Here is a 14,167-nt window from a genome sequence, read left to right on the forward strand (position 1 = left end):
AATATTAGCTGCAATTTTTTTTCTTATGTTTTTACATTTTTTTTTCTAGCAATTATATATTTTTACCTACAGTTCCAAAATATATAAAACAGCTTAAGGGCTCATATAAAGGGACATAAAAAACCCTCACCTATTTAAAATATTCACGTAAACCTTTTACGTTGTCTTTATTTTTAACAGAGCTGTAAAATCAAGGAGAAAAATCTATCCTGCAGAATGGTGTATAAGGCACCATTAGGCTGCAGTACCATAGAACCTTGAACCACATCCTGAAGTAATTCTCCTGAATGCTGGCAGCAATGTGAAAAATTAATGCAAAGTGAACACTTGTCTAGAAGCATGTGTGCATGAATCTATTTGTTTGAATTATTTGTTGAAGCGTAAGAGATTGTTTAAACTTGATTTGTGCTGTAAGAGAACATTTCCGGCTTGTTTTTGGCACACGTATATAAGCAAAGCTGTAACAAGACATTTTAGTGCACCAGGTAAAAGACCACTGGCTCCTTCCCCCATTTTGGAAGTGGTGGGCCATAGTAGGTCGCACTGCCCTAGGTAGGCTCTGTAATTTAGCCACAATCTAAATTACAGAGCATAATAACAAATATTATTTAGGGACAAGACCCTGTGATACCCAACAGTTGCAAATATTGCCCTAATCTGTTTTCTCTGTTATATTTACATTATACCATACATGCCTACTTTCAAGCAGACAGGACAGAACTGCGGGCGGTGGTTTGGGGGAAAGGGGCATGGCTTAATATAAGGGGTGGTGCAGGAGTGTGACACAGTAAAGGGGGTTGTGCAAGGGGGTGTGGCTGTGGATTGCATCTTTGTTGTAACACCCCCTGCTATGCAGTGCAGAAATTATCACCTTTGTAAAGCAGGGGGCAGGGCTGTGAGGACACAATTCAGCGCCATTCAGTCATCTGCTCCCCTGGACCGCCCACTTTTGCGGAGGTTTGAGGGGGTGCCAGGAGTAGTGGGTGGTTGAGGCCGGATACAGGAGACTTACCTATTCTTCCAAAGGTCGAGAGTGCCACACGATTTTCGAGAGCCTCCCAGCAGTTCTAGGAAGGTAGGCAAGTATGCATTATACAGCTGGTCAGGAGGGTATTACCCTGACCTAAAGCATCGTAGAACAGCTTGTAAAATGCATTTGTTTTACTGACCGTTGATGCCAATAACAACACACTTACATATATTGGCAGACCCTATAGTTGGTATAGGAGGCAGCAGTGTGTGATAGAGGTCAGATCACACGATAGATAACTTACCCTGGTCTTTGGTTTATTAACCAGGTAGAAAAGGTTATTTATTAACAATTTCTGAGCTATATAGCGCAGCATATTCCGTTGCGCTTTACAATTAAAACAACAGTAATAGAACAAAACTGAGCAAAAACAGGCAGACATTGGGGTATATTCAATAAAAGTTGGGTCCATTCCGACATGCAGTTGTCAGAATGGACCCGACAACCACTATTCAAAAGAGCGGCCAAATCCGACTGTCAGATTTGGCCGCTCCCGTGTCCTGCTACTGCTGCTGTCAGCGCTGCGGGTGCGCTGACATCAGCGGCACAGGGAGCTGTCAGCGGCTCCGGGGGTAGAGGGTAGCGGTCAGCGGCGCCAGGGGTGAGCGGGTTCCGGCGCCGGAGCTGAGGGGGATGCGGCGCCGGAGGTGAGGTGATGTCTGCGGCGCCGGGGGGGGGGGGGGGAGAGAGGAGCGGAGGAGACGGAGCGGACGGGGGAGGAGAGAAGGAGACGGGGGAGCAGCGGCTGCAGCAGTGGAGGCTCACGGCAGCATCCATCCGGCTCCAGCAAGCGGGATGTCACTTGCTGGAGCCGGGTGGACGCTGCCGCTGGGTCCCTGCTCTCCCCGCTGCGCCCCCGTCTCCTTCTCTCGGATCACATATCTCAATCCGACTTTTTTTAAAGTCGGATTGAAATTGTCGGAAATGGGGCTAAAACCTGTCTGGTTTGGCCCAGTTTCCGACAATGCACGCTGATCGGCGGCTGAAGCCTCCGATCAGCGTGCATTCCGACAGCATTCCGACAAGCCGGGTTTCCTTACTTGTCGGAAAAAATAGGGCTGTAATGAATAGGTCGGAACCCCTTCCGACCTAAAACTGTCGGAAGCTGCCGTCTTTCCGACAAAACGGCAGCTTCCGACAGTTATTGAATATACCCCATAGAGGTAGGAAGGCCCTGCCCGCAAGCTGAGAATCTAGATTACAAGATGACACAGGATTTGCCCTTTGTAGGGTGCTGCGAAACACTTGTGGTGCCTTATAAATAAAATGTGATAATAATAATGCGGGTATAGATTTCACATATTATATGTACCAGATTCAGCCAAGAACATATAGGGGAACGCACTTTGCATGTGGACAGATGGGAGTACGCATATGTGTCTGCACACTAGCTCATATATATGTAGCTGTCTAGCAGTGGTGGTGCAATGGAACATACAGGTCACTGTTACACTGTCTCATACATTCCCCTATGGAGACTCTCAAGGCATGTACTTTCAGTATGGAGGACAGAGCTGAAGATGTGTGGTATGGTCTGCCATTCACAGTAGCACACGAGGTTGGTGGTTGCGCCTCCAGCAATGTAGGGCCCTGGTCAGGGCCGTTTCTTGGGGCAGGCGAGCAGTGCAACCGCACTGGGCGCCCGCCGCGGCACTAACTGTGGCTCCCTGCTTCCTCCTCCTATTTCTCCCCGAGTAACCCGCTCGGGGGCGGAGTTTCACGGAATGACGCGGTTGCGTCGCTACGTCATGACGCAGCCCCGTCACTCCGCGAAACTCCTCCCCCCCCCCCCCCCCCGAGCGGAGTACAGAGGGGGATCCAAGTTAGGAGGAGGGAAAGGCCGGCGCGAGGAGCGACTGGTGAGGCGGGCCGAAGAGCGGTAATCGCCTCTGTAAGTATTCTCTCTCTCTCTCAATGTGTAAAATGGGGACACCTGCCGTAATGTGTGAAATGGGGACTCTTGCCTGCCGTAGTGTGGGGATTTAGGCCCTGGTGCCAGACAGAGACTGAGCAGGGCTCTCTCCTAGCAACACATTCACAATTTAACATGTGGTAAAGTCTGATGCATCAGATACATTTCATGAAGTAACTCATACTTGCACACTCTACCACAATTTCTGTAGGACTCCCGAAATTCTGGAAGCGCTCCCAGATTCCTGGAGAGTAGGCTAGCCTCTTAGAATCCCTCCCCACTACCCAAGTGAAGCTTAAAAATTGCATCATTGTGGTCCACCCCACAGGATAAAAAGTAAATAATCAGAATTGTGCAGTGAGGGCAAAACTGTGATTATGCATATTTCTGTGCCGCCCCTCCTCCGTGCTCTCTACCGTCCTAGACCATTACATTGCTAAAGATATACAGTATACTGTGTCGCCTGTAAGAAACATTAAAGTTGATGTGAAATAGAAAGAAAAAAATAGAGAAAGAGAAATTATATTTCAATGTATTACAAAATGGCTATACCTTGAGATAGCTATCACAGTTCTGGGAGTTTATCTCCCTTTTTATAAATAGTAAAAAATAACATACACTATTCCTAAATTCTTGTGTAGGTCTAGAAATGGTAATGCAGAAGATCTATAACCCACCTGTAGAAAACACATAAAGAACATGTCGCTATTACCGCTGTTAGTCTAGTACAGTACATTTTTCCACTGCTGCCCCAGGGTTGATGGTGATATGGTTATAATAAAGATTTTATTGTAGTCAGGAAATCATCCAAAAAGTCTGTAACTGAAAAGTAGTGGGTTCCCCCAATATGAACTATATCTTTTATGTCTAATAAATGTAACTGTTTTCTATTCTGCTCTAGTTTGAATAATTGTGATATTATTTGACAGTTGAAACCCTCCTACTCAGACAAGGGGGGTCTCAGATGTATTAGGACCCTCATGATATCTGTAGACATGGGCTGCGCTTCAAGAATAGCCAGATCTCATGGTGCCCTAGGCACGGTACTGGCTTGGGGCCCCCAGCTGATCCGTTAATACCACAATATCTTAGGGGCATTATACACAATAATTATAATTAATAATATAATTAATAATAAATGATGTACCATCCAAATTTATGGAATTAAGCTCCCATAGGACATCCCTGCAATATGTTACAAGTAAAGTGATTGCTAATGTGATCACCACTCTTCTCCTTTGGTACCCCTCCTCGCTATTGCATATGTGTGGTCTACTGGCCACGCTTGTGGGGAAAGCCATTATGGGAGAGGGATTTTCCAGATTCCTATTCTGACAAACTCTGTGGACTGTAGCTTATAGGTTACAATGACAAACAACATCTGAAGAAGATGTTACCTACTGGGATCAAGCTCCAATTTGGCAACTGAGCTGCTGCCATAGAAACCTATATGGGCTACTTTTTCGGTCAAAAAGGGACTGTAGGCAGCAATTACTGAAGGGAGCTTGGCATCGTAGCATGTTCAGAGATGGGGCTAAGCTGTGCGCCATGGGGAAAAAATCTATTGCTACCTCACAGCCATTGATGGCAGAGAACCATCAGATGGCAAATTTGGGGCCATCTCCTCTCCCCTACTAGTGGCTGGGCACTCCCTGGCTCATCAGTGTGGGTAAGTTTGCGGCAAGGGTATTGCTACAACATCCCCTCCTGGGGATAGACAACCACCCCCCTTCCTGTCTGGTGCATACAGTACCAGCTGCATGCACTATCCACCTAACCAACCCCTTCCCTGTTACATACATACACTCAGGGCTGTAACTTGGGTGGTGCAAACGGTGCCTCATACACTGCACATTTGCTATGTGGGTGCACCATCTGCTGCCACCCCCATTAGCCGAATATGTCTCAGCAGCACTGTCTACTGTATACATTACAGCAGGAGGCAGTGCCTCCTCCGCTTTTCCGCTCTTGCACAGTGTGTGTGTGTGTGTGTGTGTGTGTGTGTGTGTGTGTGTGTGTGTGTTTGTGTGTGTGTGAAGAGGGACTTCTACATTACTCATCTGGCCTGGGCGGTCATCACTGCTTTTGTCTCACCACTGCTGCCGACTCCAAGAGAAGTGACAGCCTCGTTTTAAATCCAAGATGGCTGATGGGAATCTGCTCTATTTGGAAACAACCGTTTTACATTGGATATCTTGGATTCAAAAAGAGGCTGATTCTTCCCTTGGAAATAGCTATGATGCTGGGAGAAGATGCCTTAAGGAAGTATTACGGCTGTCTAAGGGGCACGTGGGTGCACTCCCTGTACACACACGTCTGCCCCTCCCAAATCGTGACTGGATGCTCCCCTCCGAGCTAGGCAGCTGTCGGGCCCTTAGGTCCTACCAGGCTCTGGGCGTCACCATTATCGCCTTGTAAATTCCGGCTCTATTTGCAAGTTTCAGGATGTCTGCATTCAGTTAGCGCATGATCACCCAATAGGCAAATCAGACTGCAGGCTGAATGTTGAGGGTGCTCTGCGAGAAACAGTATCCGACCTACACCAAGGGGGTGCCAGCTCATGCAGTACTTTAATGAAAGTACAGTAGTTTAGCAAGTATTTAGAGGTGCTAAAGAGGACAGGAGTTTGGCATGGATGCATATTATAATATTATGGGTATGAATGAGTGGACACCTCCTTAATGGTTCGAGGACTATTAAGCAAATTACAACATGAGTGATAGGACTTGAAAAAGGGATGGCTTCCTATTGGTCTTCTGGGAGTCCTACCTTGTTTTGACAGGCCTGAATCAAATACAGTAAGTAAATAATAACAAATGTTTATATAAGTAACTGGAACAAAATGACAGAACTTCCCACTTTATTTGATGCACCTTCTCCAGGCATGTTACATAAATGTACATAAACAACTTGGCCTTTGCACATAAACATTGGTGGTGTGGGAAAACAAGTTTATTAGTGTAGTGTGGCAAGAACCCTTAATCAAGCGGCAAGCCCTGTATTCAGTGGCAGCTGATACAGTAGATTGTGCTAAAGAAAATGCAGACTCTTCACGCGGTGTAATTCCTTTACAGAACTATGGATGGAGAGAGTGGGTTAGGTGAAGGGAAAGATTTGGCAGCATCTATACAGCACAAAAAACCTACAACAAATGAATCTGGCATTGGAGGGCTGTGGAAGCATATTACAGTAGTGGGGTATGCAGGGTACCTATAAATTCAACTTAAAAAGGCTCCACAAGCTCAGTCCCACTCTACTATCTAAATGATTAAAAATCCAGTCAATATACATTTGGAACTATATTTATCAAATGGAGAAATTACCTATAGTCAGTTGGTCTTGCCTGTAATATCTTCTCCGCACATAGCCTATTTAGCAAAGACAACAGTGGTCCTGAGATGGTGATAGCGGAAGGCATTATTTAAAAATGCTTTATTATTTCAATAAAGCATGTTTTCAAGTGCTATTTTTTCTGATTTTTATCTGGTTTTATTTATTTTAATAATAATAATAATAATACTTATTATTATTATTATTATTATTATTATTATTATTATTATTATTATTAATAATAATAATAATAAAACTTAGAACTGAAGCTTATAGCACTGAAGCTCATCCCAACACCTCAGACTGGTAAATATTGGGGAGTACATTGTCCCCGGTCAGTTGGGGAGTTATGTCCCATTAACCGCTGTGTCATTGAACGTGTGATTGAAGGAGGCTGAAGGGGGTTAGGTGCTGACTTATGTAAGGTACATTATATTTATGCAAATAAATATGCCATCAAAACAAATTATGTGTCTACTTTGAAAAAAAAAAGAGTTTTGGATGACGCTATGTGATTCTTAGAATCTAACAGCTGCCTTAGAGTAGAATAGATTGGCATTCTCTATTAATAGAGTACATATGTTTATATAACTAAATATATATCAACACAGAAGTGCCCATGAATATGCATATTTTTCACAATTTAAGTACTTGGCTGAGAGAATTAAATGGCAATTACAATGGTAAATCTATGGTTTGTTTAATTATTACATCACTGTAAATACAATTACTCAAATGACACTGGGAGACTATAAATAGAAGCTTTTATCAGCAGTTGAGGGCGACTCTGCCCCTAAACATAACATAGTGTGCAGAGCCACAGAGGAGAAGAATAGGGAAGAGCTTGCTTGGATAATTGGTTACATTAAATGAAAATAGATAAATTATCTCGCTTTTCTATTGTGACATGACATATACAGCCTCGGGAAGAGGACTCTGACATCAGCATAGATATACTGCTCTTGATATGATTTTGTATTGTTGGGTATAAGAACAGTAACCCATGCTGCGGAGGACATAGAGTTGTGTCTTATAGGTCCCCTATGTGCCTGTAGAAGTAGGACACCCTGCGGTAGAAGACAGGCAAGATCACTGGTTGGAGAAATCCCATGCATCAGTCACTGTCATTCATTTCCTCTTCTTCCCATGATTTTTGGATCCATTTTATTAAACTGAAGGAGAGAAATATAACTGATTTTCATGGTTGAAATCAGTGATACTGAGATTGTTGAAGAAGTTGTGGGTGAAAGTCTTATTTACTTAGAAAGTGGGGGAAAAAATCCTATACTCTACACCAGGCTTTTTCAACCAGTGTGCCGTGGCACACTAGTGTGCCGCAACCAGTTACAAGGTGTGCCGCGGAGCCAGGGCAGCTTCCTACACCTTCAGAGTGAACTGTTGGCCCGGGCTCTTCTTAGAGGATCAGTCATGCTCCGGCCGTGACCTGTGCCTTCAAAATGGTGTGATATCATAGGTCACGGCCGCCGCGTCTCACCACCCAGCCAGCCCACCCGCCTGCATACACATCTTCCAATTCCCGCCTGCATACACAGCTTTCCTTGCCCACCCACATCCACACCTGCCCGACCGCCCGCTGCTCAGTATTCGCAGCAATCCACTATGAACAAGCCCCGCCAGTGAGGGACAGGAAGGAGGACAGCTGACCGGTAGGGGCTAATATTTGTTATGTTATCTCTCCTGTGGGGAGCAATAGGATTTATGGATTTATAGGGGGAACAATGTGAATAATTCATGTGGGGAGAAATGTGATTGATTTATGTGTGAGCAACATGATTTATGTGGGGAGCAATGTGATTGATTTATGTGGGTAGCAATAGGATTTATGTAAGGAGCAACATGATTTATGTAGGGAACAATGTGATTGTTTTTTTCTGTGTAGGCCGATGTATGTGTGGATTCTTTATTACTGTTAAGGCCAATGTGTGTGTTTTTTTTTTTCTGTGGGGAACGGATGGTGTGCCTTGGCAATTTTAAAATAGTGTTCGGTGTGCCGTGAGTAAAAAAAGGTTGAAAATCACTGCTCTACACAGTGACATATAGCCCCACTGCAACCAGTCAGATATCTGCTTAATACTAAACTTATCAAAGAGAAGGGTTTATATATCAAGTTATTTGGAAAATAAAGTTCTCTATTGCTCATCACAGTGACAGAAATAGTTATTTTCTGCAATTTATAAAATAAAGTCCATCCTAGCAGCTGAGTAATGCTTAGCTCCCCTGTGACACTGGCTGCCCCCGTTAAGAGAAATCTTAGCAATCTTAGCAGGCTTACAGATGAATAAATACATTTATACCGATATGTCCAAGTGTATGTTTGCTTAAATGTGTGTCTTAGTTGCATGAATACATACATTATACAGTACCCACAGTGACCCACACATATTTTATATAGTCCCCAGTGACCCGTACATACATTATACAGTACTCACAGTGCCCCTATACCCTACATAATTGCACAATCAGTAACCCTTCAAAATCAGCATGACCCAATATTAATTGCATTATCTGTGATCTTATTTTATTATACCAATATTATTCCAGTATTACCCCTACATTAGTTCCGGTTACACTGCTGCAATAACTGTTATAAGTATAACTGCACAGTGATTGCACATTGATTGTGGCTCTATATTGACCAAACCAGACAGTTTAGAGCTTATGGAGGCCACACACTACTGAGGTGGATAGTGAGCGGGATGCAGGAAGCATCGCATTTTGCTTGCGATGCATCCCGCCACTCTCCGCATGTATATCAGCATTTACTAATGTAGTATGCATGAAGAAAATCACTAAGGACAGCTCTTGCGGTAATAGCTGCCCTTTGCGATGATAGGACTTCTGGGTTTAGGACCTGGAGTCAGGGCCGGCTCCAGGCCTACTAGCACCCTGTGCGAGAAAATGTAAAAGCGCCCCCTCCCATACTCTATGCGCGCGTCGAAGGCGCGCTCCTGGAAAAGTGGGCGTGGCCTCCTGAAAAAGTGGGCGGGGCCTCACAACTTCATATTATCACACTACAAATAAATAAATATATTTTCACACCCCCTCTACGCACACAATTAGCAGCATTACACATAACAGCTACAGTAGTGTTCCTTACACACAATGTCTCCAGTATAGTGCCAGCTACACATAATGTCTACAGTAGTGCAGTGCCAGATAGACATGACATGCCCCGCAGCAGTGCCAGCTACACATGACATGCCCCCCAGCAGTGCCAGATAGACATGATATACCCCCCAGCAGTGCCAGATAGACAGGACATGCCCTGCTGCAGTGCCAGCTACACATGATATGCCCCCCAGCAGTGCCAGCTACACATGATAGTGTTCACTCTATGATTTTTTTAGGGCAGGGGTGCTGATCACGGGGAGGGCACATTTTGCATTTGGGAGGGCACATATTTAAGTTAGAAGGGCAAAATTATGTACATACTGTAATGCTTGTTGCTCCGTTCAAAACCATGGACCTTGCGCGCCGAAGGCGCGCATCAAAAAATGTAGGGGCGTTGCTTCGTGGGGAAGGGGCGCGGCCACATAATAGTGGCAATTCGCATTACACCACACAGTAGTGCAGCTAATACACATTGCACCAGGTAGAACCTCCTATACACACTGCGACAGGTAGAGCACGTTAAGACACTTTGCGCCAGGCAGAGCACGTTAGACACTTTGCACCAGGCAGAGCACGTTAGACACTTTGCGCCAGGCAGAGCACGTTAGACACTTTGCGCCAGGTATTGCACTGAGACATGGGAACACTACATGATATGCCCCCCAGCCGTGCCAGCTAGACACGACATGCCCCCCAGCCGTGCCAGCTAGACACGACATGCCCCCCAGCCGTGCCAGATGCACATGACATACCCCCCAGCAGTGCCAAATGCACATGACATGCCCCCCAGCAGTGCGAGAAACATAATTGCCCCCACAGTGCCAGATACATAAATGCCCCCCACAGTGCCAGATACATAAATGCCCCCCCACAGTGCCAGATACATAAATGCCCCCCACAGTGCCAGATACATAAATGCCCCCCACAGTGCCAGATACATAAATACCCCCCACAGTGCCAGATATATAAATGCCCCCCACAGTGCCAGATATGACCCCACAGTCCCAGATAGATAAATGACCCCACAGTGCCAGATACATCAATGTCCCCCCCCAGTGCCAGATATGCCCCCACAGACCCAGATAGATACATGACCCCACAGTGCCAGAAATGCCCCCACAGTGCCAGATACATTAATGCCCCCTCACAGTGCACAGATAAATGCCCCCACAGTGCCAGATAAATGCCCCCCCCACAGTGCCAGATACATTAATGCCCCCCACAGTGCCAGATAAATGAATGCCTCCCACAGTGCCAGATAAATGCCCCCCACAGTGCCAGATAAATGTCCCCCACAGTGCCAGATACATTAATGCCCCCCCCCCCCCAGTGCCAGATATGCCCCCACAGTCCCAGATAGATACATGTCCCCACAGTGCCAGAAATGCCCCCACAGTGCCAGATACATTAATGCCCCCCCACAGTGCACAGATAAATGCCCCCACAGTGCCAGATAAATGCCCCCCACAGTGCCAGATAAATGAATGCCCCCCACAGTGCCAGATAATAAGATTTTACTCACCGGTAAATCTATTTCTCGTAGTCCGTAGTGGATGCTGGGAACTCCGAAAGGACCATGGGGAATAGCGGGCTCCGAAGGAGGCTGGGCACTCTAGAAAGATTTATGACTACCTGGTGTGCACTGGCTCCTCCCACTATGACCCTCCTCCAAGCCTCAGTTAGGACACTGTGCCCGGACGAGCTGACATAATAAGGAAGGATTTTGAATCCCGGGTAAGACTCATACCAGCCACACCAATCACACCGTACAACTCGTGATACTATATCCAGTTTGACAGTATGAAAACAACTGAGCCTCTCAACAGATGGCTCAACAATAACCCTTTAGTTAGCAATAACTATTTACAAGTATTGCAGACAATCCGCACTTGGGATGGGCGCCCAGCATCCACTACGGACTACGAGAAATAGATTTACCGGTGAGTAAAATCTTATTTTCTCTAACGTCCTAGTGGATGCTGGGAACTCTGAAAGGACCATGGGGATTATACCAAAGCTCCCAAACGGGCGGGAGAGTGCAAATGACTCTGCAGCACCGAATGAGAGAACTCAAGGTCCTCCTCAGCCAGGGTATCAAATTTGTAGAATTTTGCAAACGTGTTTGCCCCTGACCAAGTAACAGCTCGGCAAAGTTGTAAAGCCGAGACCTCTCGGGCAGCCGCCCAAGATGAGCCCACCTTTCCTGTGGAATGGGCTTTCACTGATTTAGGATGCGGCAGTCCAGCCGCAGAATGCGCCTGCTGAATCGTGTCACAGATCCAGCAAGCGATAGTCTGCTTAGAAGCAGGAGCACCCAGCCTGTTGGGTGCATACAGGATAAATAGCGAGTCAATTTTGTTGACTCTAGCAGTCCTGGAAACATAATTTTTCAAGGCCCTGACTACGTCCAGTAACTTGGAATCCTCCAAGTCCCTAGTAGCCGCAGGCACCACAATAGGTTGGTTCAAGTGAAAAACTGATACCACCTTAGGGAGAAACTGGGGACGAGTCCTCAATTCTGCCCTCTCCATATGGAAAATCAGATAAGGACTTTATATATGACAAAGCCGCCAACTCTGATACACGCCTGGCCGAAGCCAAGGTCAATAACATGACCACTTTCCGCGTGAGATATTTTAGATCCACGGATTTTAGTGGTTCAAACCAATGTGATTTTAAGAAACTCAACACCACGTTGAGATCCCAAGGTGCCACTGGAGGCACAACCGGGGGCTGAATATGCAGCACTCCTTTTACAATGTCTGAACTGCAGGTACTGAAGTTAATTCTTTCTGGAAGAAAATCGACAGAGCCGAGATCTGTATCTTAATGGAGCCTAATTTTAGGCCCATAGACACTCCTGCTTGTAGGAAATGCAGAAATCGACCTAGTTGAAATTCCTCTGTTGGGGCCTTTTGTGGCCTCACACCAAGCAACATATTTCCGCCATATGCGGTGATAATGTTTTGCAGTTACATCTTTCCTGGCTTGAATCAGCATAGGAATGACTTCCTCCGGAATGCCCTTTTCCTTTAGGATCCGGCGTTCAACCGCCATGCCATCAAAACGTAGCCGCGGTAAGTCTTGGAACAGACAGGGCCCCTGCTGCAGCAGGTCCTGTCTGAGCGACAGAGGCCATGGGTCCTCTGATATAATTTCTTGAAGTTCTGGGTACCAGGCTCTTCTTGGCCAATCCGGAACCACGAGTATCGTTCTTACTCCTCGCCTTCTTATTATTCTCAGTACCTTTGGTATGAGAGGCAGAGGGGGGAACACATAAACCGACTGGTACACCCACGGTGTTACCAGAGCGTCCACAGCTATTGCCTGAATGTCCCTTGACCTGGCGCAATATCTTTTATAGCTTTTTGTTGAGGCGGGACGCCTTCATGTCCACCTGTGGCCTTTCCCAATGGTGTACAATCCTTTGGAAGACTTCTGGATGAAGTCCCCACTCTCTCGGGTGGAAGTCGTGTCTGCTGAGAAGATCTGCTTCCCAGTTGTCCACTCCGGGAATGAACACTGCTGACAGTGCTAACACATGATTTTCCGCCCATCGGAGAATCCTTGTGGCTTCTGCCATCGCCATCCTGCTTCTTGTGCCGCCCTGTTGGTTTACATGGGCGACTGCCGTGATGTTATCTGATTGGATCAGGACCGGCCTTTTTAAGCAGAGGCCTTGCCTGACTCAGGGCATTGTAAATGGCCCTCAGTTCCAGAATATTTATGTAGGAAAGTCACCTGACTTGACCAAAGTCCCAGGAAGCTTCTTCCCTGTGTGACTGCCCCCCAGCCTCAAAGGCTGGCATCCATGGTCACTAGGACCTAGTCCTGTATGTCGAACCTGCGGCCCTCTTGAAGATGGGCACTCTGCAGCCACTACAGTAGAGATACCCTGGTCCCTGGAGACAGGGTTAGCAGCCGATGCATCTGAAGATGTGATCCGGACCACTTGTCTAACAGGTCCCCCTGAAAAGTTCTTGCATGGAACCTGCCGAATGGGATTGCTTCGTAGGAAGCTATCATTTTTCCCAGGACTCGCGTGCAATGATGCACCGATAACTGTTTTGGCTTCAGGAGGTCTCTGACTAGAGATGACAGCTCCTTGGCTTTCTCCTCCGGGAGAAACACTTATTTCTGGTCTGTGTCCAGAACCATCCCCAGGAACAGTAGACGTGTCGTAGGAAACAGCTGTGTCTTTGGACTGTTTAGAATCCAACCGTGCTGTTGTAGCACTTTCCAAAATAGTGCTACCCCGACTAGCAACTGCTCCTTGGACCTCGCCCTTATAAGGAGATTGTCCAAGTACGGGATCATTAAAAACTCCCCTTTTTCGAAGGAGTATCATCATTCCGGCCATTACCTTGGTAACACCCTCGGTGCCATGTACAGTCCAAACGGCAGAGTCTGGACTTGGTAATGGTAATCCTGTACCACAAATCTGAGGTACTCCTGGCGAGTATAGTAAATGGGGACATGCAGGTAAGCATCCTTGATGTCCCGGGATACCATGTAATCCCCCTCGTCCAGGCTTGCAATAACCACCCTGAGCGATTCCATCTTGAACTTGAATTTTTTTATGTATGTGTTCAAGGATTTTAAATATAAAAAAAGGGTCACACCGAACCATGCGGTTTCGGTACCCCAAACCGTGTGGAATAGTAACCCCGTCCTTGTTGAAGTAGGGGCACCTTAAGTATTACCTGATGGGAATACAGCTTATTAATTGCCTCTAGCACAGCCTCCCTGCCTGAGGGAGTTGT

The 14,167-nt window shown here is 46.3% G+C and overlaps 1 protein-coding gene across 1 annotated transcript in view; it reads left to right on the plus strand.

Annotated features, from left to right (window-relative positions):
* The window catches only part of PITPNM3 (PITPNM family member 3), a 1,226,694-nt gene that overhangs the window by 603,016 nt on the left and 609,511 nt on the right, over positions 1-14,167 (plus strand). The window lies entirely within an intron of this gene.

This window comes from Pseudophryne corroboree, chromosome 2, assembly GCF_028390025.1.
Source record: "Pseudophryne corroboree isolate aPseCor3 chromosome 2, aPseCor3.hap2, whole genome shotgun sequence".
Classification (NCBI taxonomy): Eukaryota; Metazoa; Chordata; class Amphibia; order Anura; family Myobatrachidae; genus Pseudophryne; species Pseudophryne corroboree.